Raw genomic sequence first — 25,430 nt, 5'->3', positions numbered from 1 at the left:
GGATATTTACCCAGAGCTTTTAAAGTTATTTCTTCCTTATGTATAATGTCATCTGCTTGAGACCTTCCTCTTGTGCTGCAGTGACTCTTTTTCCTCATCCAGCTTTACTTTCCAGTCCAAATATAGCACTGGTGAAGCGAACAATCACCAAAAATGACTGTTTGTAGAAAGCACTTGGCAGTTCAACTCAAACTCTTTTCAAATACAAACCAAACGTGTCAGCGAAGATGAGATGGATCTGTAGAATGTTTATAACTGCCTCCCCCAACTCCACCCCCCCCCCCGGTCTTTTCATAGTGGGATGGTTTGCTTACTGGTTGTTGAAATGTGTTGAAATGTTGCAGTTCTATTAGGGAGAAATTGAAAAACTGACCCTTAGAAAATCATAGATGTCTCAGTCTGTACCTCATAATAGAGGAATTATTATTAAGTTTCAGGATGGTGTCGTAAGGAATACAAGTACAATATTCTTAAATCATTTGCATGGTGAAGCAAAGGGTTGCCTAACCAACAAGTAAGTATTTAATGCTTACTTTCCCGTTTAAAAGAAACAAGTGGGATTTGAATGATTTGAAATCTGAATTCTTTATCAATTGCCTAGAATTTGATAAGGCAGTTTAGGCAGCTAACTTTAATGAATAACTGGTCCTGTACGTACACAAAAAGAAAGCAAACATGTATGTATGTATGTATGTATGTATGTATGTATGTATGTATGTATTTATGTATGTATAATATATATATTACTTCTACTCTACAGTAAAAACATCATTTTTCCTTTAGTCCAGGCAAAAAAACTTCTTGACCTGGTCTTAGGCATTCTGCAAAGCTGAAAGGAATGAAAGCTCTAACTGCCCAGTGTTTTATTTTATAACATCTAAGGCAGCGGTTCTCAACCTGTGGATCGGGACCCCGTTGGGGGTTGAATGACGATTTTCCAGGGGTCGCCTAAGACCATTTGAAATATGGGAAGTATACTTGCAAGTTGAAGAATCGCGCTCTAATGGTTGACTTCACAAGCCAGCTGCAGGCTCTTCAAATCGCTAGCTGAATTCGTCTTCAGGCGTGATCAATTAAAAAAGAGAGAAATCTTTGCTCTGATGTCTCCCTCTCAAGCCAGCTGCAATCGCTCCCAATCGCTAGCCTAATCTGGCTTCAGGCGCGATAAACTTAATAGGGGAGGAGTCTCCACTTTAATGCCTCCGTCCTCAAGGCAATTGCAAGCAGTTCAGATCGCTAGCCAATACGACTTCAGGCGCGATAAATTCAAAACAAAAATAATTTTATGGTTGGGGGTCGCCACATCATGGGGAATTGTATTAAAGGGGTCGCAGCACTATAAAGGTTGAGAACCACTGATCTAAGGATTGCAGAGAAATGGCTGGCAGGAAGTCTAAAGCCAACTTCTGCTGATTTTTTTCCCATGGTGTTCCTGAACCCTGTCCCCAGTGTTGCATGATTTCTAATATTATATGGAGATCTATGAATATTATGAGCTAATTGAGCTGTAAAAATAGTTTTTCACTGATAACGTGAAATGGGAAAAAGTTTTTTCAATTTCCTGTTACGATGAAGCAGTATTTCAGATTATTATTATTTTTAAAAAATCCTTTTTTTCAGATTATTCTCTTTTCCAAATTATTCTCTTTTTCTCTTAATAAAAGAAAAGTACATCCAGAGAGGTATTCACACATAGGAATTTAAAATAACTGCATTTTTGCCCTCAAAGAATCTTTTTTCCCATCTCTAGAAATAATTATTCTACATTCTTAGCAAAAATGTTCCATTAATAAAGCTTCATCTCCCAAATCAGAAGAATATTTTTCCTTTGCTCTATGGAAGGCTTCATAAATATCTTCATCTTCCTTTTTTAGTCCTTTTTTCATCTTCCTTTTTTAGCTGGTTAATAAGTGAGTGCTAAAAATCAGCACTAACCTTTTCATTCTTCTCTTGCTGAGTTTGCTTTTCATATTCTGGAAAAAGAAACATATGTATTTATCACAACAAAGTTGCCCCTCATAATAGCCATAACTGAATGGGAACTGGTGCAAAGCAAACAATGTTTTCATGTCAGGAAAGGATAGGAAATTTCCAGAACCAAAGCAAGAGTTGTACCAATGGAGAACTATCTGTTCAGCTAAACAGAAAACATGGCACAACTATCTTGACTATATTTTTTCTGCAGTATCAGCAAAGTTTACTATCTTACAGTTAAGCAACTCAGCAGATGAATAAACTTGCTGAATTGTTTTTGCCATTAAGAAATTATCCTGAAGTCTAGCTGAAATCTACTTTCTTGTAATTCAAAACTCATTGCTTCTTCTTACTAAAAAAACAAACAAACAAAGGCAGTTCCATAGCAGGTAACAGTCAATGCCAGTTTGAAACTCAGATACCTTAATTTGCATGACTTGTAGACATCCTTTCCAGGGAAGTCTGTTGATGCAATCTTGGAAAGGCTGTCAAGATTTTTTTTAAAAATATCACTAAACAATTATGAGCAGTATTAAGATAACTGGATGTCTTCTCTTAACATTCCACATTTATTACTGTTCAAGTATTGGATTGTGGAGAACACATTTTTTAAAAAAAAATCTGCCTGCATAAATACAAATTTTGAGAGGAAGACAGATTCTGAGAAGTGCCAAATCTATAACTTCCATATAATCATTTGAACAGATCTTGCAGAGCAATTCTTTATGGCTAGTCTTTCTTACTTGGATATTTACTAAACATTACTATAATTCCTGGAATATTTTTTTTTTGTCACAACAGTATACACAAGCATCAACATAAAACAACAACACATCACACAAACATATATATATGAGCAAAAGTATGCAACAACTATATCAATCTGATACAATGAAAGGAAACAATAGGACAGGAACGGTAGGCACTTTTGTGCTCTTATGCAAGCCCCTTATAGTTCTCTTAGGAATGGGGTGAAGTCAATAGTAGACAGTTTTTGGTTAAAGCTTTTGGGAGTTTGAGAAGAGACCACAGAGTCAGGCAGTGTATTCCAAGCGTTAACAACTCTGTTACAAAAGTCATATTTTCTGCAATCAAGTTTGAAGCGGTTAACATTAAGTTTAAATCTATTGTTTTCTCTTGTATTATTGCGATTGAAGCTGAAGTAGTCTTTAACAGGAAGGACATTGCAATAGATGATTCTATGATTCTATGATTCTACCAATTTTCTATTGGTAACTGGGAACTACAAGAATTGGAAGAGCAAGACATTGCAAAACATTGATTCAATTTTAGAATAACAGAATTGGAAAGGACCTGGGAAGTCTTCTAGTCCAAACCCCTTTTCAAGCAGGAGACCTTCTACCATTTCAAATAAATGACTGTCCAGTCTCTTTTTAAAAGCATCTAGTGATGGAGCAGCTACAGCTTCTGAAGCCAAGCCATTCCACTAGTTTATTTTTCTCCACTGAAGCTGTTAAATAGATATGCTGTTATATGTCATCCATAGTTAAATTCTAACTGCACAATTTTGAAATTTAAAAAAACTGTGATTTAGTATTTGATGTGCTGTATTATTATTATTTTTATAAGTAGAGAATAGAAAATAATTGTACACTATTTTAAGAGCAAATTTAGGCTTCAATTTTGTACTAAAATTTATTTCTGATTCATGAATATAAAAACTTATCTTCTAAAATGTTGTTTGTGCTTCTCTGGAAGTTTCTAAAATGTTTTTCAGTTGCTAAGATTTCTGTATATAATAATGTTTTTAAAATGAGACTAAACTGGATAAACATAGTAAATCTGTTTGGCATTTGATTTTTTTTCCTACACTAGAATGCAAGATCCGAATATGCCAAGACCTACATACCTATACCTGTGAAAACCTACGAAAACATACATACATACATACATACATACATACTTACATACATACATACATTCATATATATATATATCAGTGGTGAGTTGCTCTCGGTTCTGTCCAGTTCTATAAAACCGGTAGTAAAACCGGTGGGAGGCTCCGCCCACCCACCCAGATGTCATAAATGACGATCTGCACATGCGCAGAAGCGAGCATACAAGCGCACGGCCGCGTTGTGAACCGGTAGTAAAGGTAAGTAGAACCCACCCGAGAGATAGATAGATAGATAGATAGATAGATAGATAGATAGATAGATAGATAGATAGATATAATAGAAGCTTAATTTAAGAAAAAATCTTAGATGTTTTCTAAACAGCACAAGTGCCTAATTAATCCTAGTTCCATCCTTTTCTACAATCTCAGCTACTGAAAATATTAGGAAGGAAGCATACAGCCTATTCCAAGGGTAAAATAACATTTCTATGTCACGTCTCTCCTTGGTAGAATTTACCTGGTTAAGTTTACCACTTCTATGAACATTTAATGAAAGTTCTCTAGTTTGTACAGGTAGTCCTTGACTATAATCATAATTGGTACTGGAAATTTTTGTTGCCAGGTGATGTGATCATTAAGTGAGTCATCATGTGACCATTTCCATTTTTTTTGTTTTTGCTATAGTTGTTAAGCGAAGCTGGCTTCCTGCATCCATTTTGTTTGCAAATGACGATCACGTGATCCTGGAATGCTGCAGCCATTGTAAAGACTTGCCAAGCATCTGATTGTGTTCACATGACTGCAGGGGCACTGTGATGATTGTAAACATGAGGAACGGTCATAAGTCACTTTTTACAGCAGGGGTCTCCAACCCTGAAAACTTTAAAACTTGTGGACTTCAGCTCCCAGAATTCCTCAGCTGGCTTAAAGTTGCCAAGGTGGGAGACCCCTGCTTTACAGTGCCATTATTTATTTATTTATTTATTTATTTATTTGTCATAACAATATATACAAGCGTTACATAAAAGGTTATAAATATATGAACGTATATATGAGGAGAAATGAGGTACTAAAAACGTGTATATACATAGGGAAAGAAACAGTAGGACAGGAACGGTAGGCACGTTTGTGCTCTTATGCACGCCCCTTTAGAGTCCTCTTAGGAAAGTGGTGAGGTCAACCGTGGACAGTTTTTGAGTGAAACCTTTGGGGTTATGAGAAGAAACCACAGAGTCAGGTAATGCATTCCAAGTATATACAATTCTGTTACAGAAATCGTGTTTTCTGCAATCTAAACTGGAACGGTTGACATTGAGTTTGAATCTGTTTGTAGCTCTTGTGATATTGTTATTGAAACTAAAAAAGTCATTGACAGGAAGGACATTACAACGGATGATTTTATATGCTAAACCCAGATCCAGTCGAAGGCGACGAAGTTCCAAGTTTTCTAGACCCAAGATATCAAGTCTGGTGGAATAAGGTATTTTATTAGTTTATTATAATTAGTTTATTATGACCCTAAACAGTCGCTGAATGAATGATATAAATTGAGGACTATCTGTAATCTGCAATTTAAAGCAAGTAAAGGAAATATAAAACCATTTGCCAGTTTTTGAAATAGGTAGAAAATGTTTTGAGAACAAGGAAGATTACGAGTTTTATCTCTGGATAATCAGTGCCATTTCACCTGAAATTTTCCAGCAGTATCTGAACAAAGATTTCTAAAGTTTACCAGTTTGAATGCTGCCGTAGATTTTTTTAGTGCAACAGTTCATACAGTTGATAATTTGAGAATTCCCAAGAATAAAATAAAAACAAAAGTGGATATAAATGACAATAGATAAGACTATGAACATGGGCACCTTCAATAAGTGACAAATGCCAACATGTGGGATGTGCATGCTGTTTTCTAAATGCATGGTTTAAATTAATTTTAATAGTCCACTGGCACAAGCAGTATTTCAATTAATGTAAACCATAATTTAAAAAACAGCATGCTTCATTTCAGACTGATTTGCTGAATCTACAGTTGAATTCAAGGGCATGAATCCACAGCACAAATGGGAAAACAATCTTCTGTATTGTGTTAACTATAACTGAAAATTATATATTATATATATTCCTGCTTTTAGAAAGAGTTTGATCAGTATTGAAGTATTGAAGTTTGATCAGTATTGAAGAATTAGAAACCATCCATTGCTTTTATTCCCTACCCTATATAAATCATAAGATACAAGCAACATAGTTATAGTCATAAAAAGATAAGGAAATAGATAATAGGAAAGATGGGAAGAATAATAGTAATACAGCCCTACTAGGTAGTTTGACAGTGTTGTGGGAATTAGTTGTTTGGCAGAGTGATGTCATGGGGGAAAGACACTGTCCTTGTGTCTTGCTGTTTTGGTGTGCAATGCCCTATAGCATCGTTCTGAGGGAAGAAGTTGAAACAGTTTATGTCCAGGATGTGAGGGGTCTATAGATATTTTCACAGTCCTCTTTCTGGCTCATGCAGTATACAGGCCCTCAATGGAAGGCAGGATTTTAGCAGTTGTTTCTTTTGCAGTTCTAACTATCCGTTGAAGTCTTTGTCTGTCTATTTTCATTTTAAGGAGCATAAATTCCTTTTTAAGGGCTTGATTATTTTGGACCACAGTGAAGAAAGGAAAATGGAAGATCAAGGACATAAACAAACTATGTCAACAATAAGTAACCAAGGCATTAGTTATACAACAATCCTAATGTATTACTAATCTTGCTTACATAAATGGCTGAAAGTTAAGATAGTATCTTAAATTAGATTAATTTCATTTTGAATAGCTGTAAACTTTTATGTCTGAAAAGTCATGAAGGATGGACAAAACAAATTCAGCCTACAGCTGAGTAGCCCTTATTCTCAGAATGCACTCTAGCAATCAAGATAATTATAAAGGGGAGAAGTATATATGACTTTGATACAACTCATCAAAACATACAATTAGACCATAGTAGTATATAGTATGTATGAATTGGTATCTTACTTCTTTCTTGAGAATATTGATCATTCTTACATTTGCAATATTAGCTTACATATGTTTACTTGAAAGTAAACCATATTATTTACATTTTCTCAGGATTATCACCATCATTGCTCATATAATTAAAATATCAGAGCTGAAAGGAACCTTAGAGATCTTCTAGTTCAACCGCCTGCTCATGCAGGAGACCCTATACTAGTGATGGCGAACCTTTTAGAGACCGAGTGTCCAAACTGCAACACAAAACCCAGTTATTTATTGCAAAGTGCCAACATGGCAATTTAACCTGAATATTGAGGTTTTACTGCCTAAAATAATGATAAACAAGGCAGAATTCAGCTAATTGTTTTAAGAAAATTGTGATAAATGCACTTTTATGCCCCTTCATTTTTTTTCTGCTTTTGAAATGTTATCTTTAGCAACAATAAAAAAGAAAAACTTTTGTAATATAATTTCTCTCTCTTTCTTTCCCTCCCTCTCCCTCTCTCTGTCTCTGTCTTTCTCTTTCCCTCCCTCTATCTCTTTCTTTTCACACAATTAAACTGATAATGATTCACATAAGACCATTCCAATTGCTTATACATTCTTAAACCACATTGAACTATCTATTTATCTTTCTGAGGTCAGCCTTGATATAGTTTCTTTTTTCAGACATAAGGAGTACAAACGAATTTAGGGAATCAGTGCATCAGAACGATGGAAATGGGAACACAAATAGAACATTGTGACCCCAAAAATTACACCAGTGTAATGTTTAAAGATTAGAACTGGAGATAAACTTGCTATGAAACTCTTTGGGTAGTCTTTACCCAAATTATCTACTGATATAACTTTCAAGATTCTTGTAACAATAATAAAGTGGAGAACAGGGAAGTCACGTATATCACCTTGACTTCCTGGAGGCTATGCAGATTTACAACTAATTTTACTAACTGAAGAATTCTTATAATTCTTGGGGAGGGGGTGTTCCAACTATCCTTACAATGTTTCATTTTCATTTGGCTGTGTCATAAATCTGTACTTCTTAATCACACACAAGCACATACATATGCATACATACACACACCATCTTTGCCAAGGCCTAAATGTTCCTGGTATGATGCCAGAAAATTGCTCTGGTTGGTCTGCTTCTCCACACAGGCAGTTCTTGTTTTTGCCCCCAGGGTTTCTTCTCTCATCAGGAACTTCCTGTATTTTGCCTACTTCATTATGTCCCAGTTTCCAGCAAAAAGAAAAAAAAAAGGGGGGGGGACATAGGACAAGCTACTGCATGAGATTACAGGCAAAAATTAGTAATGAAAGGTCAGCGTGAAAATATTTGGGTATTCGGAGTAACCACTGAGGGGAATAGTGGTACGATCTTTATTTCCTGATTATTTAACAGTTGCTTTAAGATGCAGAGTTAAATTGTAGAACTGCTAGACTGGATCAGAGAGTTCTTCTTGAAGAATTTGCAGACCAGAAGATATCCAGGAGCATTTACACCTCAGTGACTAAGACACTGAACTTGTCAATCAGAAAGGTCGGCAGTTCAGCAGTTCAAATCCCTAGTACAGGTCTTCTGCATGAGCAGGGGGTTGGACTAGATCAGGGGTCCCCAACCTTTTGGACCTCAGGGACCACCAAGTCCATAATTTTAAATCCCGCGGACCACTAATACAAATCTAGCACACTGCTTGCTGAAGCGCCTGGACTCCCAGTGATGGTATGGGGTCCTTCAGACACTGTCCCTCCTCTCTTTCTCCCTTTCTCCCCCCTCCCCTCTCTCTCCCATTCTTTCTCTCTCATTCTGTCATTCTCTCCACCCCTCTCTTTCTCCCTCACCCACTCATTCTCTCATCTCTCTTTCTCTTTCCCCCCTTCCTTTCTCTCTCCCTTTTTCTCTCTCTCCCACTCTTTCTCTCTCATTCTCTCTCTCTCTCTCTCTCCCCTTTCTTTCTCCCCCCACACTTTCTCTCTCATTCTCATTGTCTCTCCCCCCCCCACTCTTCTCATGAGCCAGCTAGTGTCTTGGGGCTGAGAGGAAGTCAATCGTTCCTCTGAGAGATTGAGGTGCAGGAGCACCAACAAGGGAGGGAAGAAACTTGCAACTTTGTAGTTGCAAGAAACTGTAGAAGAAACTTCCAACCTTGCCGGCTGGAATGAGGTAATGGTGCAAGGGGGGTGGGGCGGTGCAGGCAGGCCGAAGCAATGGGTTGCAGGAACCCCGGGCTCTTTCTTCCCCCTGCTGTAGCTTCCAGTTGACTGAATCCACCAGTGGCTGTCCCCGCCCCTCACCCTCCCTTCCCAGTCATTCCCACCTGGCAAGGGAAGGGGAGGGGGAAATGGAGATTCGCTCCATATTCCAAAATAGGAGCGAAGCTTCGTCTCTTGCTGGATCTTTCTCTCTCTCTCCCACTCTTTCCCATGGGCCAGCCAGTGTCTTTGGGCTGAGAGGAAGTCAGTCGTCCCCCCGAGAGACTGAGGAGCAGCAGCACCAACAAGGGCTGGAAGAAACAGCCATGAGATCCAGTTCCCGCTCTGGAATATGGAGCAAATCTCCATTTCCCCCCTTCCTTTGCCCAGCGAGGAGTGACTGGGAAGGGAGGGCGAGGGGCGGGGACAACCACTGGTGGATTCAGCCAACAGGAAGCTAGAGCAGAGGGAAGAAACAGCCTGGGGTTCCTACCACCCGTTGCTTCAGCCCACTTGCACTGCTCCCCCTTGCACCATTACCTCATTCCAGCTGGCGAGGGCTGTGCTGCAAAGTTGCAAGTTGCACGAACTTCCCTCAAAGGCAGAGATTTACAGCCCCACCATGAGCTGCCTGGCCAGTCCCATATTTCAGAGCTATAGTCACAGGACTGGCCATTGCTTATCCCAGAGCAGCTCCTCCATCCGGGTGCGCCACGGACCACCAACATTTTCTCGTGAACCACCAGTGGTCTGCGGACCACCAGTTGGTGACCACTGGACTAGATGACCTCCAAGGTCCTTTCCAACTCTGTTACTGTTATCTGCCTCTTCCTTTTCCTCCTCTGAAGGTCTTCAGAGAAAGAAGGAAGGTGGGCTGTAGCTTTTATTATGCACATAATTATTTTTTTAAAAAAATTAAATGGATGAGAGGGAAAAGGAAATAGCGTTTCCTCGAGGATGGGGAAAAGGAGGAGACAGAGTGATGTAGATGAAGGGGAGAGCAGAGGAAGAACAACAGGAAGACGAAACTGGGAAACTTGGAATGGTCGCGAGTATGCCTGGGAGGCTTAATAAGCATTTTGCCCAGGACTCCTCAATGAAGGTTCTACAATTTGAACACAGCTTCGGATATTTTTTTAAAAAAAGAAATTCTAATGGAGACATGAAGATTCCAGGGGAGTTTGATAGTTTCTGTTATTTTTTTAATGCATTATTGATGCATGTTATACAAACTTAATTCAAGTTCTTCTATGTGTAATTGTTATGCTTTTGCCTGTTTAAATTGGGGAGAGGATCATGTCAGCTAGTAATGATTCCACGAAAAGCATTGCCCTTCATATGCTCCCAAGTCTCAGATCTCTCCTTGCCAGCAGTCAATATAAAGGTCAGAGACTGCCTTGAGAAATAACCTTGGAAGCAACTGGCACCCAGATTCTGTAGCCTCCTTTCCTCTGAGAATAGCCTCCATTTTTTTTTCATATGGTTCAGTTATTTTTCCAACGGCCATAAATCCTTTTCACTCCAGGTTGCCTTTTCATGCAGCTAGTGGAAACATACGCAATACTTTACAAATCAATGCAGAATGTGAAATAGCTATGCTGTAAGTTTATATAGCAATAATATACAGAGTTAGAGCACACTGAATCTTCATAGAAATCATTATGTTTGTTTTATTTTTAATCCCTTCTCTAATAATCCCTAACATGCAATTCATTTTGCATTACCTTTGTGGCATATTTAGTTTTTCTTTCCAGTCATGATTACATTTCCAGTTAATCTCTAGAACTAAAGGGATTTAATTCCCATAATTTACTCTTTTTATATCAGCTATATAAAACTATATAAACATCTTAAATAAACTAACTATTGATTAGGACTGACAATCCATTATTTTTACTTAAGCAGATAATATGATTTTATTTTCTTGTACTATAATTGTTGCATTTATAAATAATTAGGGCAAGGAAAAACATTTATCAATTATACTACGGTTATAATACCGTGTTTCCTCAAAAATAAGACTGTCTTATATTTTTTTGAACCCTGAAATAAGTGCTTGGCCTTATTTTTGGGGAGGTCTTATTATTATGGGGCACGCGTAGCAAGATGGGGCTCCTCTTGCCATCTTACTTGATTTCCAGGTCTGCGTTTAAATATTTTGATGGAGGGCTTATTTTCGGGGGTGGGGAGGCTTATTTTAGTGCTTGCACTCAAAAGCCCAGCTGGGCTTATTATCAGGGGATGTCTTATTTTCAGGGAAAATTTCTTTGTAATATGTTACAAGACTTAATATTATAATTTTAACGTCCAGGAAATTTAAAACTTAATTTTTTTTTATTTCAATGTTAACAAAATCATAGCATAAAGCAAAGCAGCATGTAAATGAAAAGAATCATATTTTTGTATTCAAAACTGAATTTATATATTATATTACTGAATCAAAATCCTCTGTCATCTAGGCTGAAAGGCATAATTTAATAGTCTCATGTAACATTTACATTGTGTGATCACTATTTATTAATTCATGTATACTTGATATATGTATGTATATATGTATATATATTATGCACATAATACTTTTATAAATGCATTAGTGGTGTTTTGTACATTGATGATGATGGAAAAATTGAGAAATCAATCAATCAATAGGCAACACAAATGCTCTTTTAATTCTATGTTTATTTTAGAACAGAGGTTCAAGTGAAAATAAAGTGTTTCATGAATGACTTCAGTGTGTATTTCTCTGCTTTTTATGCCACTGGGATAAAAAATAAAAACAATTGCAGGATCCTCTAATAAATTGTAATAGATTGAGTGTCATTGAGTCCTTTTACAACAGAGGTCTTCAAACTTGGCGGCTTTAAGACTTGTGAACTTCTATGCTATTCTCCAGCTAACATAGAATTCTGGGAGTTGAAGTCCACAAGTCTTAAAGCTGCCAAGTTTGAAGACCTTTGTTTTACAAGATTACAAGATTTTACAAGATTGAATTCTAGTACCTGGTTTACGTCAAGTGCCTGATCTTCGGACTTTTCGCCGTGAGCTGAAAACGCACCTATTTATTCAAGCGGGACTGGCTTAAAAGTTTTATTAAATTTTAATTGGGGTTATTTATATTTTAAGGTTTGTTAAATTGTTTTAAATTTCAGCCACCCTGTAATATGTTTTGTTTTAATTTTGTTTTAATGTGTATATTGTGGATTTTTATTTGGCTGTACACCGCCCTGAGTCCTTCGGGAGAAGGGCGGTATAAAAATCGAATAAAATAAATAAATAAATAAATAAATACTCTGCATGCTAGAATAATGGATTAGCCACAAAAATGTTAACATAGTGAACCTACTGTAACTGGCACTCTGGTCCATACAAATAACAAAATAAATGTTCAAACTTAAGAAACTTAAAATATATAATGGATACATATATTTTCTTTCAATTTGGATTAAAATATAATAATGCATATAGTAAAAGTTGTGGATTTATAATACATTTTAAAAAATGTTATTGAACCATAAAGTCAATCAAAGTCAGAACATTTTAAATATTAATAACAACATAAAAGCAAAGAAAAAAACTATACAAAAGCAGAACAATACATGGTTTCAGAGTATAAACATATTTTGTATAAAGACTGATATTTTTATTAATATTTTTGTCCAAGAAGACAAGACATTAGACTGAATGGGCCTTTTAAAATATTAAATAGATGCTAATTTGGTCACATATTGAGTTGATATAGTGCACAAAGTCATGATTTATTTAGCTATGATTTTTTCAACAGTCTATGTTTAATGGTTTCAAACATTAAACTATTTACATGCTACAATGTCTTATATATATATCTCTGAATCAAAATCAGGCAGCCGCATTGGTATTTTAGATGATCCAAGAGGACAAATAACATTGCATGTATGATTTCTACAATGATATAACATGTATGATGTCACTATGACTTTTATCAGACATGGGTGATTATATGAGGGATGTATAGTATTGCATTAGGCTTCCACCTAAGCCTTCCTCTGAGATTCATGTTGACTCTTCCTTCATTGCCTGGGCTTCACTGTGCTCTTTCCATGCCTCCAGCTGCTTGTATTCCCTCCCTGGCTATTCACATATCCTCCCCAACCACCTCTGCACCCTCACACAACAGCAACCAACTCAAGTGATGCCACATTTGTGCCAAACCTCTCTGGCCACCTACTCAACCCCTCTCTTCCTGTCTCACCTGGCAGAAGCCTTTACTCTCTGCTGGCTTACTGGCAAGCCATCTGGGACATGGAACTACATGTTGGCTTTTCCGGTAACTCTGGTCATTGAAAGCTGGAAGGAAGTTGCAAGGAGGTGCTTACTTAATTACCTACAATCCTCACTTCATGACAGCAAGAGGGATTGCTGTCTCTAACCAATGCAATCACGTGATCCTGCACTTTTTAATCACATTCCTTAGAGACAGAAATTCTGGTCCCAACTGCTATCATAACATAAGGACTATATGTATATCAATGAAAATGATGAGTGTTTAAAATTAAATTATTTTATAATTTATAAAAAATTATAAAAATAACAATAACACTAACACTACTACGACGACGACTACTACTACTAATAGATAATAATAATTAATAATAATAATTGTTGCTGGCAGCAGCCCATATCAACCATTAGCACCAGTCAATGGTATTTGTGATGCCTTTTTGAATATTCAGTTGACTGAGTTTCATGTTTAATGAGTAAAGATGATGATGATGATGATGATGATTGGAACTTCGGGGCTGGTTAGTTCCAACACTAATTATTAGATATTTCCAATTAAAACAAAACTGGTTTTGCATGAATGCTTGTTCACACTGAAGTTTTGTTAGAAATGAAAATTAATTCTAGTCTCTTTAAAAACCATTTATACAGATATTTGAGTATTCTTGGAAGAAAAATATGGTATGTTTGGCCACAGGCCAATGCATACTTATGTTTGCCTAAGTCATGCTCACATAGCTATGCAATGAATCAAAGCTTTCTTTAATTATAAATGAAGGCATTTCCTTTTCTAATGTTATTAGCCAAGGAAAGATTGGCTAAATTTTGTCACAAAAATCCATTTTTAATTACATAACATAGGAAAGGCCTTCTAACATTGAGGCTCATGTGTAAGATTGAAATCAAATCCACAGTATAGAAGTTGTTTTTATAGCCAAACAATATGTTATTGCAGCCCCATTTTGAAATGATATATACAATACTTTTATTCGGCACCTGTAGGGTTTAACAGGCAAATGAACAACCCCAAATATTAAAAAAACAAGACTTTTTTGTCAACACTAGAAGAATTTATTGCATGGACTATCATACAGTATCAAATTATCATACTGTGAATAGACTCAGATAATCATCTTTTTCTCCTTGATTAAAGATGCATGATGCCTATGGAAGTAGGCAAGTTAAGCACATATTATTTCAATATAGTGCAAGGACACATCTCTGCCATTCAAGCGTTTGATGAACATAAAAGAAAAATGATCACCCTGTGTGTCTTTTCTTACCATAGACTGGACACTCCTCAGGAAATACAGAATCTAATTCATAAGTCAATTCCACAAAGGCCATCAGAAAGGTCCAACTCATGGCCAGAGATGTCCCTCTTATTTTTCCATACAATTATCTTTACCTAGATATATTCTTGCACCTTTGCATTCCCTATAAAAGATAGCTTATAAGTTTAGAATGCTTATCCCATTTGCTATGCAATGAACATTGTGCTGTATATATGATGTGCAGCATGCACTGGTTTTCTTATTGCTAAGGTATCTTTTATGTTGAATATAGGGTTCAAACCCTGCATTAAAGCAGCCATCTTTAGGGTACTTTTTCAGGAAGTTGAGCGTTCTTCCTGCCGCCAGTGAATTACTGATAACCACAACCGGGGTGCTGATGAAGAGGAAACCTCATAAGACAAAACATTCCTTGCCTACTGCTGTGGCTATGTGGTTTAAGAACAGACTGTAAACAAATCTCATGAAAAGCCTCAGAAGTAATGTTTGATACAGACCTCTAATTTTAAAGAAAAAAAAGTATTTCTTTAAAGGAATATTTTGTTAATTAGAACTTTTGCCTGCCAAAAAATAATGCCAAGATGAATTACAATAGTTTATGAGACAAATCGCAACATGTAGCATAGCAATAAAGCTAAGATTCACAGCTAATGTGTACTGATTATTTTTAGAAAAGCACAAAATTTAATATATGATTTATTTGTGGACTAACAGAAATCATTCTTTTCTTATGTAGGGAGGTAGGTGGTGGGAATGGGAACTATCTAGCTAATTGTCTTAAAACAAGAGGTAAGAGTAGGATGTGAAGGCTCAAATCTGGACATTCAGCAATCTTCTATCAGCTTTTCTGCCACAAATATATAGACGGGATTTCTACATTAAAATATAGTTTAGTTTGTAGCATTCTCAAAAGATGTGCTAATGTGATAGCATCTCTTCTCGCAAAATCACTAGATAGGTTTTCTAACACCACATTGAATACGTAGCTGTTCTGATGGTCTAGTGGTGGCATATCTCAAATAAGCATGGTGATGTTTCTTTAATGGTATGTGGGAATGAACTTGGGAGATAGGGCAAAGAGAAACAGCCAAAGGAACTTAGCCCACAGCAAGCCAATATGGGTGGGGCAAGTGATTTAGAAGGGTCCCTTCTAAGGGTCCCAGCCTATTTCTTAGGCTGTAAAGGGGACAAGGGGAGACGTGTATCTTCAGACTTCCAATATTTTATTAATGTGACCTTACAGTAAAGTAGAATTAGCTCATCTGGCCACGATTCTCGACTGGCCTACCTTGTCAGGCTGACAGTTTCTGAATGCATATGATATTATAATGGACAATGTATACTGATGGATGACTTGAATCTGTATCATACTGTTTCAGTTAACAGAAATAAAAGAGTTAGATGCCTTCTAGTCCAATCCCTTGCTCAAGCAAAAATCCTATACTTGTGTTATACAGTATAAGTTTATACTGCAATCCAAATTTAACAATCTTCTTTTAAAAATGTAGATTTAGGTATCAACTTTTTAAATAAGAGACTACAATTTATTTATATCATGATCATATTCATATGTGATATACTTTTTTGTCAAACTGTGACTTTGTAATAACTCTTTCTATAAAACTTGAAGAGCAAAAGATTAAACTTTTATAGGAAAAGAGATAAACAACAGTAATTTTTCTATACTAGAATTTAGGCTGGAGTAAAAGGAATTATCCATGTGTAAACCTTTCATTTAGTCCTTGAACTTCTAAACTTGTCCTTGAACTTGTAAAACACAGTAGAGTCTCAAACTTAGTTACTACAGCTGAGAGGGACACAAAGCACTTGCAATTAATTCAATATCGAAATGGCAAGTATCAGCATGTTCTCCCTGCTTGTTTTCCTCGCTAATTGGAACCAAACTGCTAACGCTTATTTATTTCATACCACATAAAAGTCACACTTAAATAAAGAGCTCAATTTGTATTCTCACCCATCTATTTCTGAACAAGAATATTTTTTAGATCAGCCAGTTTTCTTGTATTTGTGTTATTCTATTTAATCATACTTAAACTGGTGTGCGTGAGAGAGAAAGAGACAGAAGAGACTTGGCTTTCACTGGTTTTTCTGCTTGGACTATGAAGCCATTGGAAAAAATAGAGGGATCAATCTAACAATTTTTGCTTGAATATTGGAATACTTGGAACAAATGTTTACCAAAATAACTGAAAATAAATACTATTTCTGTGTCTAGGGTTTTTTTCTGGCAAACAATGTCTTGTCTTTACAGATATTTAAAAATGCTATTAGTATTTATACCATGACTAATTAATAAATTAGAGAACAGATAAGAAAAGTCACCAATATGGCACCCATGGGTGCAAGGCACTCTCAAAATTAAATCGCATTTTTAATATGCAAAAAAAAAATTCTTGCATGACTGCATATGTAAGTATATATAATTATTCTTGCATAAGAAAGTTTATTTTTTGACATCTGTGCTTTCTTTTTCTATTGTGAAATATTAGGTTATCTGAAAAAGTTTGTGACTTCTGAAGAAGATTATATATGTCCTTAATCTATAGTGTCTGGATTATATAAGTAAGAGTTTCTTATGTTTTTGCTAAAGGAACTAATTTCTTGGCTACAATCTGCACAATTTGTGCTATTTTAAATCTCCCTTCCAATCTCTGATCTGTAATTGACTAACATATCTTTTTTCCTTACATACTAAGCTTCCAGTACTAAAAAATTCACACTGAACTGAAAGAACTGATGCTCATACTTAAATTGATAGAATTAAAGCAGTATGATACATTTGTAAACACAACGTGGATCAAAATGACTTTTGATTTCTGTGCAGTAGTAAATGAGGCTGTTTGGAACTAAATTCATCTTTTTCCCCCTACTTAAATGGGATTGCAAGATGATCTCTCACAATGTAAATCAGGAACAAACCAGCTTTTCATTTAGTACTGCCTGTTTCATTAATAGGGTTATTGAGTTATTTATAAAAATATTAAAGTTGAGATATAAAATAAATAAAATAGCCACCAGCCAAGTAATACATTCAGTGTACTTTAATTTATATAAAAACTAATGTTCTAAATGCAAAAATATCACAATTCCTTTTAAAACGATATGACAGAGTAATGCTCTCTTCCTTATTTTGCTTACATTATGTAACTTTAATACTGTTTTTCTGTTAGACTGATCTAGTAAGCTCAATTGCTAATGAGAACATGTGGTAGTTTTAAGGACAGGCAGCAAGAATTAGCTATCATTTAAATTCTACGATACAGGGGCTGGAAAATATTAGCAGTAGAAACAATTTTGTAGTACTCTTTAATGTGCCAGACTAGAAAAAAATAAAAATGGATTAGATTCAGTAGTGGATCTTGCTAGGATACTACCAATTGTCAAAAATGTTATCTAAAAGTCAGGGGTGTCTGCAGTATAGATTTTCTGTAGAGGGCTATATTTATGATATAGGTGATGAGAGCCCCACCCCTCACCTGTAATAAATGGCCATCTTGGAATTTTTATTCTTTTAAAGTTTACAATGTCATTATTCCAGTTGTTTAAAAAATAATTCTAACTTAATCTTAATGTTAATTTTTATATGTTGCTTTATTTATCAATTATATTGTATACCACCCAGAGTCCCTCTTTCACAGAGATGGGCAGTTTAAAAATATGAACTATAAATAAATAGATGGTACCATATTCCTATCTTAACATTAATGATTACATTATTTATTGCATAGCCAATTTTAAAAGTATTAGATGTTTCCAAATTATGAGAGAAAATATTCAAAGCAAATTTAGTATGATACAAATTTATACACACACACACACACATATACAAACACATATACCCAGAGATGTATGTATGTAGTGTATGTATGTGTATATATACACACACAAAACCGATATTTGTGTACAAAACAGTTCGATATATTAAATCATCAGATCTGTTGTTTAGAGTAATTTATGATAGATCTCTCAAACGAGCAAAGTTTATACAAAGTGATATTAACTGAAGAGACGCTGCATCTGTCTGTCTTTCTGTCTATTCATTCTATCAGAAATGACAACCCACAAAAACTTCCACTGATTTCCAAATGAAAATGAAAGGCTCTTCTATATCTGAATTATACCAAAACATGAGGGAATAGTCTAGACAAAATTAATTATGACATTAACAACTAAAACTTTACTCCTGCTCAGAATTAGAAGCATTTACTGTATTTAATGGATCTAAGCTTTCATAATTCTGTAATTGTAGTCTATGATCCTTAAAATTACTTGACAGAAACATTTAATCCCACAGTATAGAACAAATGGGGTCATAGTTATGAAGCTCCAAATTTATCTCATTCTAATAGCACTTGGGCATTATAAGGACAATTTAAAAATAGAAATCAGATCTAAATTTCAGTGAGTGAGATATTGAACTTCATGAGTACTGTGGAAAACAAATGCTTATTTAACACCTTATGTGTTAAGAAAACCAAGGTGGCAAAACTCACCTTCTCCTGGTCCTGTCTTGTTAACTGTCTCTCAGTGCCATCTAATTTAAAAGGTATAGCAATGATTAAAATGAGTGCCCCAGCAAAACCTGACTGCTTAAATAAAATAGATATAAACGTGGAATATGCTGTGACTGGTTGTCTGTAGAATTAGTGAAAGACACTGCAAGTGCAATAGACACCTTAAAGGCAATAAATATACAATTTAATCATATTTGAAGTTTCGTAAAGAAGCATACTTTTATAGTTCTATATAGTTGTTCAGCAGAATTTAAGGCCTCTACATTATGGTAATACATATAATTCTATTTACAGTTCTACTGCATCATAAATTTTGTGGTTTTAAAATCTGTACCAATGTCACCATATACAGTAGTGGCCAAAATTGTGGAAACCTTTTGGAAAAAGTATTTTTGAGGTTTGATGGCTAATAACACCACTTTTTTATTGTACCATAAAAATCAATGGAAAGATAATTTAATCAAGAATGTAATGCAACAAAGTTTGTTCAATTACTGTATTCTATGAAAAGTTATAGCCAAATAACCAGGAAAAGGAAGCACAACTTGCTTAGGTTGATATCAAGTAGCTTCCTTCATCTGATTGTAGGCAATGAGCATGAGTGTTTAGAAAGCCAGTTAGATGCCATCTTGTTTTGGCAATGAGCCAATCAGATCACAGTAGGATTCAGTTATTGATGTCATGTATTGAAGCTGAGAGAAGGACATTTGTCAGTGTGTTATGTGATCGCAATCAAGTTGGTTGGGGTTTTTTGTGTTCTTTCATTTGGCGAGCTTGTAAAACGTAATAAAATTAAAGTAATGGTGCAAAGAGTTTACCGGTCACCCAAAAAACGACGTAAAATAGTATTATTAAGTGAACAAGGCTACAGTTATAAAGAAATTAAAAGAAAAATTGGTGGAAACTTAACCAACAGTGGCATTTCTAGTTTTTGAAGAGATATAAGTGGACTCAGTCACTACAAAACCATAATGGTAAAGGCAGGAAAAGATGCACAACAGCAAGTGATGATAGAAGAATTAAGAGACTGTGCCTACGAAATAGAAGAAAATCATCTGGGTGTATACAAGATTAAATGGCGCAATGCAGTTTGAAGTTGAGTGTAAGGATCGTTTCCATGAAAGAATTCCATGAAAAAAGCCACTTTTATCTCTCAAACAAAGGTTGAAAAGCATTACATTCTTGATTAAATTATCTTTCTATTGATATATAATTTTATGGTACTACTCCCCCCCAAAAAAGTGGTGTTATTAGACATCAAACCTCAAAAATACACTTTCTTAAAAGGTTTCCACAATTTTGGCCACAACTGTAGGTATATTTTCAATAGTTCTACTCTATATACATTTTCTGTCTTAAGAGGAAAAGTCAAACCAGTACTGAATAATAATTATATATTGAAAAATATAACTAACATAAAGAGAAATTATGCTTAGTACAATTACAGCCTGCAGTTTAGAAATATTGAACATAAGGCTAGATAATACTTAAGTATGAATATGTTCCATTCTGTAGTACATTAGTAATTATTTCAGTCATTCAGATGGAACAGCACATTGAAATCTGGCAATACAATTTTATATCCCAAAAGATTATTTAGGTAGTAAACCTTTCAAAGAAATGTAAGGAGTATGTGTTTACTTACACAATTGGACATTATCAATTCTTTCAGTCATTGTCCAAAGCATACAGAATATATTTTGTTTCTAATGAATAGGTCAAAATATCAATATGCAAGAATAATACTGTTTGATTGTGACACCGTCAAGGTTTCCTGTTTCTCAATGTACATATATTTTGTCAAAGCTGACAGAGTTGGACATGTACTCAATATAAGCTTAGTCATAGGTATGATTTCAGAATAGGTTTATGACAGTTCCTCTAATATGTATGATTTATAATATTTGTGTCTGGACAAATATACAAAATATTAGCTTTGTACATGTAATCCTCAACTTACGGCCTCAACTGAGCCCAAAATTTGTTGCTGAGACATTTGTTAAGTGGTTTCTGCTCCATTTTACGACCTTCCTTGCCACAGTTGTTCAGTGAATAACTGCAGTTAAGTTAATAATACGGTTGTTAAGTGAATGTGGCTTTCCCATTAACTTTGCTTGTCAGAAGGTCACAAAAGGGGATCATATGACCCCGGGACACTACAGCTGCCATAAATATGAGTCATTTGTCAAACATCCAAATTTTGATCACATGTGACCATAGGGATGCTGCAAGGGTTGTAAGTGTGAAAAACAGTCATAAGTCATTTTTTCCAGTGCTGTTGTTACTTTGAAAAATCACCAAAGAAACTGTTGTATATTGAGGACTACCTGTATAGTATTTACTACCTTAGTAGCATAAATATCTATATTAGACCTGCAACTGTATAATGCTATAGTACTATTTTTGCCATTTGCTTTCTCTCTCTCTGCTCTGTCTCTCTGAAACATATGCACTTGGAAAATGTCAATAGTAGTAAACTCAACAAAAGAATCCTAGGAAGATATATTTATTTCCTTCCCATTTTTCCACCTGTGCCCATTACTCTTCCCATTTTTTTCTACCAATTCTCTTCAATCTTTGCATTCTACAAGTGAGGGTTTTTTTTAAAAAAAATATTGCAGATGACCTAACTTCAAAATGCAAACTATTTAGGAACACTGAATAGAAACAACTGATGTATAAGATTTAGGAAAATGAAAATGAAAATTACGCTTTTCACTTTTCCTCCAGCTTCACTGTCAATGAAGAATGTGTAGTATGCATGTGCATGTGTTAATTTATTCTTAAACTCCAATAAAAAAAATAACAATTATTATACAGATTACAGCAAGCCTAATCTCACTAGTTGTCAGTTATTATTAAGCTTTATGGAAATACTCCTTGAATAATTACAAAAGATTGACAAAGATAATTAAAAGTTATATATGTTGACAACAGAATAGCTGAATAATTGTTTAATTTTTATTCCTATAGAGCACAATTTTAGAATGACTCGTCTGTGTAATTGAAGGTGATATTTGGTATGCAAGCCTATGCACAATTACTCAGAAATAAGTCCCACTCTAGTCATTAAGTGAAATATCATAATCAGCTTATAACTTCATTTTAAGGAAATCATGGCGATTTGTTAAGTAAGACATCATGTGACCATGAGCTATGATTTTATTGCTGGCTTCTCCATTGACTGCTTTTTGGAATCTCTGTGAAGGCTGAAATGGGGATAACATGACTCTAGAATGCTGCAATGCTTGTAAATGTGAGGATTGGTCATAAAGTTACTTGTTCAGTGCCACTGCAACATTGAATGGTCGTTAAGGGCAGGCATTAAGAAATGTGCACCTGTTATCATTTAGGATTGCTACACTTTTGTAACAATAGATAAAACTTAGGAGGATTTGCACTACTAGGTTGCTCTAGTCTAGTTTAACTCATAATCACTATTTCTTGAGGGCAAGACACACGTGTTTCTTCTGCCTTCAAGAAATGCAGCTCATTAGGAAAATAATCTTTTACTTTTACACATCCAAAGTAGTCTTTTTCAACTTCTACCCGCACAAATAACACTATCTGATTTGGCTACAGCCCTTGGTAGTAGGCAAAGATTTCTATTTTACTTGGCTACTATGCAAAGTAAATTACATCTAATCTCTAGTCCATGGTCAATTTGTCCCGAGCTGCTGGGCTGTTTGCTATCTTTTCAAAGGATCTTGAATGGTGAATATACGCTAATTTTTTTGTTCCACATTGTTTCACCACTGGATTTATGAAAACTGTTGCTATTTACTGGTAGAATGGTGAAAGGCACTTTTATTATAAATTTATGAAAGAAAAACATGAACAGCTAATAGCTTTTTTCTTTTTCTTTTAAAGCTGGTGGAATTGACAAGAATGCTGCCACTTTCCTATTCTAGCCCAAGGGACATTTAAAACGTGATAAAATTGTGGTATCACTCTCCTTTCAGAAGCCAAAGAAGGCCTGGAAAATATAAGCAAGAAAACGAAAGAAAGTGAGAATTTTGGTCTCTTTCTGAACATCAAAAAGGCCAAGTTCACGATCGCTGCAAGGAATGGAAACATCAAAATAGAAATTGACGGAGAAAAGAAAGAATGCCCTAGAAAAAACCATTTTCCTAAGGTCTCAGATCTTTCAAAGCCATGAATGCAGCCCTGAAATAAAACATCAGATTCAGGGGTGGGTTCTACTTACCTTTACTACCGGTTCGCATCGTACCTGCGTGCGTGCGCTCTTCTGCGTATGCACAGATCACTTTTAATGACGTTCAGGTCAGTGGATGGAGCCTTCCACCGGTTTTACTACCGGTTCCATAGAACCGGTCCGAACCGGGGGCAACCCACCACTGATCAGATTGCACTGGGTTGCACAACAATGAACATGAGCCAAATATGGAAAAGCAAGGACATCAGCCTGGCAACCCAATGTGGGTTAGTTTGCTCTATTGTGTACCTATGGTTGCAAAAATTGGACCTTAGAGAAGCAAGACAGGAAGAAAATCAACTTATTTGAGCTTTAGTGACCAATATGCAAATACTGTAGCGAATACCACCAGACATATCAGTAGAAGAAAAAATCACAGAACTCTGTCTCATTGGGCAATCACTGGAGAAAGCAATTATGCCTGAAAGAGTTAACTGTAAAAGGAAACCAGGCTGCCAAAGAATATGATGGCTAGACACCATCAAAGCTGATACCAGCTGGAGCATAGAAAAACCCAAAAAAGCAGTGAAAGATCGGAAGATGTGGAGAAACCTGACCCATAGAATCGCCAAGAGTTGGACACAACTGAATGGCTAAAATAATCATCCTCATCAAAATTGTGGTGTGCACTTTCTTTTGGTTCCTTAAAAAATAATTTACCTATATGTCCACTCTAGACAGAGAGGTATCAGGCATTCTAGGCAGGAAGGTGTCAGGGAACATATTAGAAGGGGCTCCATACGAAATGCTATCAATGGATACCACGTGTCCTCAATGTCCCATCTATGGAAAAATCCTTGCTTTCCCAGCAAGGGTGGGAGGAGTCAAACAGCAGAGGAATGCATCAATCCAATCCAATTTGTGATAAGCAGCTAGGAAAGAGTGCCAGGCCATCAGCTTACCAGAAGTGGAGAAAAAGGCTGAAATCTGGAAATGGTTTTCTTATGTCAGTTTCATTTTCTGATAGAATAGAATAGAATAGAATAACAGAGTTGGAAGGGACTTGGAGGTCTTCTAGTCCAACCCCCTGCTTAGACAGGAAATCCGACACCATAAATAGTTATCCAATACAAATGGTTATCCAACACAAATGGTTATCCAACATCCAACATGATAATTTACTTAAAAGGATCGAGTAACTTAAGACTGCTGTGGGGACAAAACTTTCTGACAGAAAAAGACAAGAAATAACAAAACAACTCCATTTCAAATGTATATTTGTTATATACCTTATTAGAGAAATCTAACTTTTCAATTTCAGAAGTCCTCTCTCCCCACCATCCTTTTCTGAAAATTCCCCTGAATAAAAAAAAAATCAGAAACTGGAAAAAAAATATTTACAATTTTAAGCAGTTGTAACTGGAGAAGATGTATCCTGTTTCTGCAAAAAAACAAAAAAACAATGTACCTTATACTGTACCTTCATTTATTCTTCATATTAAAAGAAAACAGAGTATTCACAATGAAATCAATGAAACACAAAGCAACTAAGCATGTGCAGTCGTGTTGCCTTCTTGGAACAGGAAATGTAGAATAAGCCCTATCTTTGCAAATTAATTGCCATCTCTTTGGGATGTGCAATACTAATATTGAAGGCTGGACATAAAACTCCTACGCATTCTTGGCTATCTCAGCACCGATATTGCGGTTTTCGAAGTTCCGGAAACCTTGAAAACAAAACAAAACTTGAAAATAAGACCTGCACTAAAATTCTAACTGGTTGTACGATTTCTCCATCTCTTACTTCCTACCGGATCTTGTTGAGTGGCTTCAAGACAAAACACTTACATTGTAATCTTATCTAATCTGGACAAACTCTAGATCTCCTGGATCGTTTAGGGGGGAATCATCTGGATTTGTTGACCCAGATCTGGTAGACTTATTATTTCTCAGCAGGTTTCAATGGGAAAACGCCACTTTCTGCCTCCACCTCCGAGTTTTCAAAGCTATCCAGAAAAGTCCCTTTCCGCAATGATACTTTATCTTTAAAAATATCTTTATTTTTATATCTTTTTTATTTTTTTATATCTTTTTATTTTTATATCTTTAAATTCAACTGCTATGCATTGGATTACGTTTTAAACCAAAAAAGAACCAATCTAACGATTC

At 35.6% G+C, this 25,430-nt stretch overlaps 1 long non-coding RNA gene across 1 annotated transcript; it reads right to left on the bottom strand.

Moving 5' to 3' along the window:
* Positions 1–282: 282 nt before the first annotated feature.
* On the bottom strand, positions 283–25,419 carry LOC131203301 (uncharacterized). The gene is made up of 4 exons (XR_009156339.1): positions 25,110–25,419; positions 24,742–24,988; positions 1,936–1,973; positions 283–346 (listed from the first exon to the last, which is right to left on the bottom strand). It is a non-coding gene; the product is annotated as an uncharacterized LOC131203301 (long non-coding RNA).
* Between the last annotated feature and the right edge of the window lie 11 nt (positions 25,420–25,430).

This window comes from Ahaetulla prasina, chromosome 8 (assembly GCF_028640845.1).
Source record: "Ahaetulla prasina isolate Xishuangbanna chromosome 8, ASM2864084v1, whole genome shotgun sequence".
NCBI lineage: Eukaryota > Metazoa > Chordata > Lepidosauria > Squamata > Colubridae > Ahaetulla > Ahaetulla prasina.
Note: the sequence above shows the minus strand (reverse complement) of the source record. Positions and strands in the feature narration are given on the sequence as shown.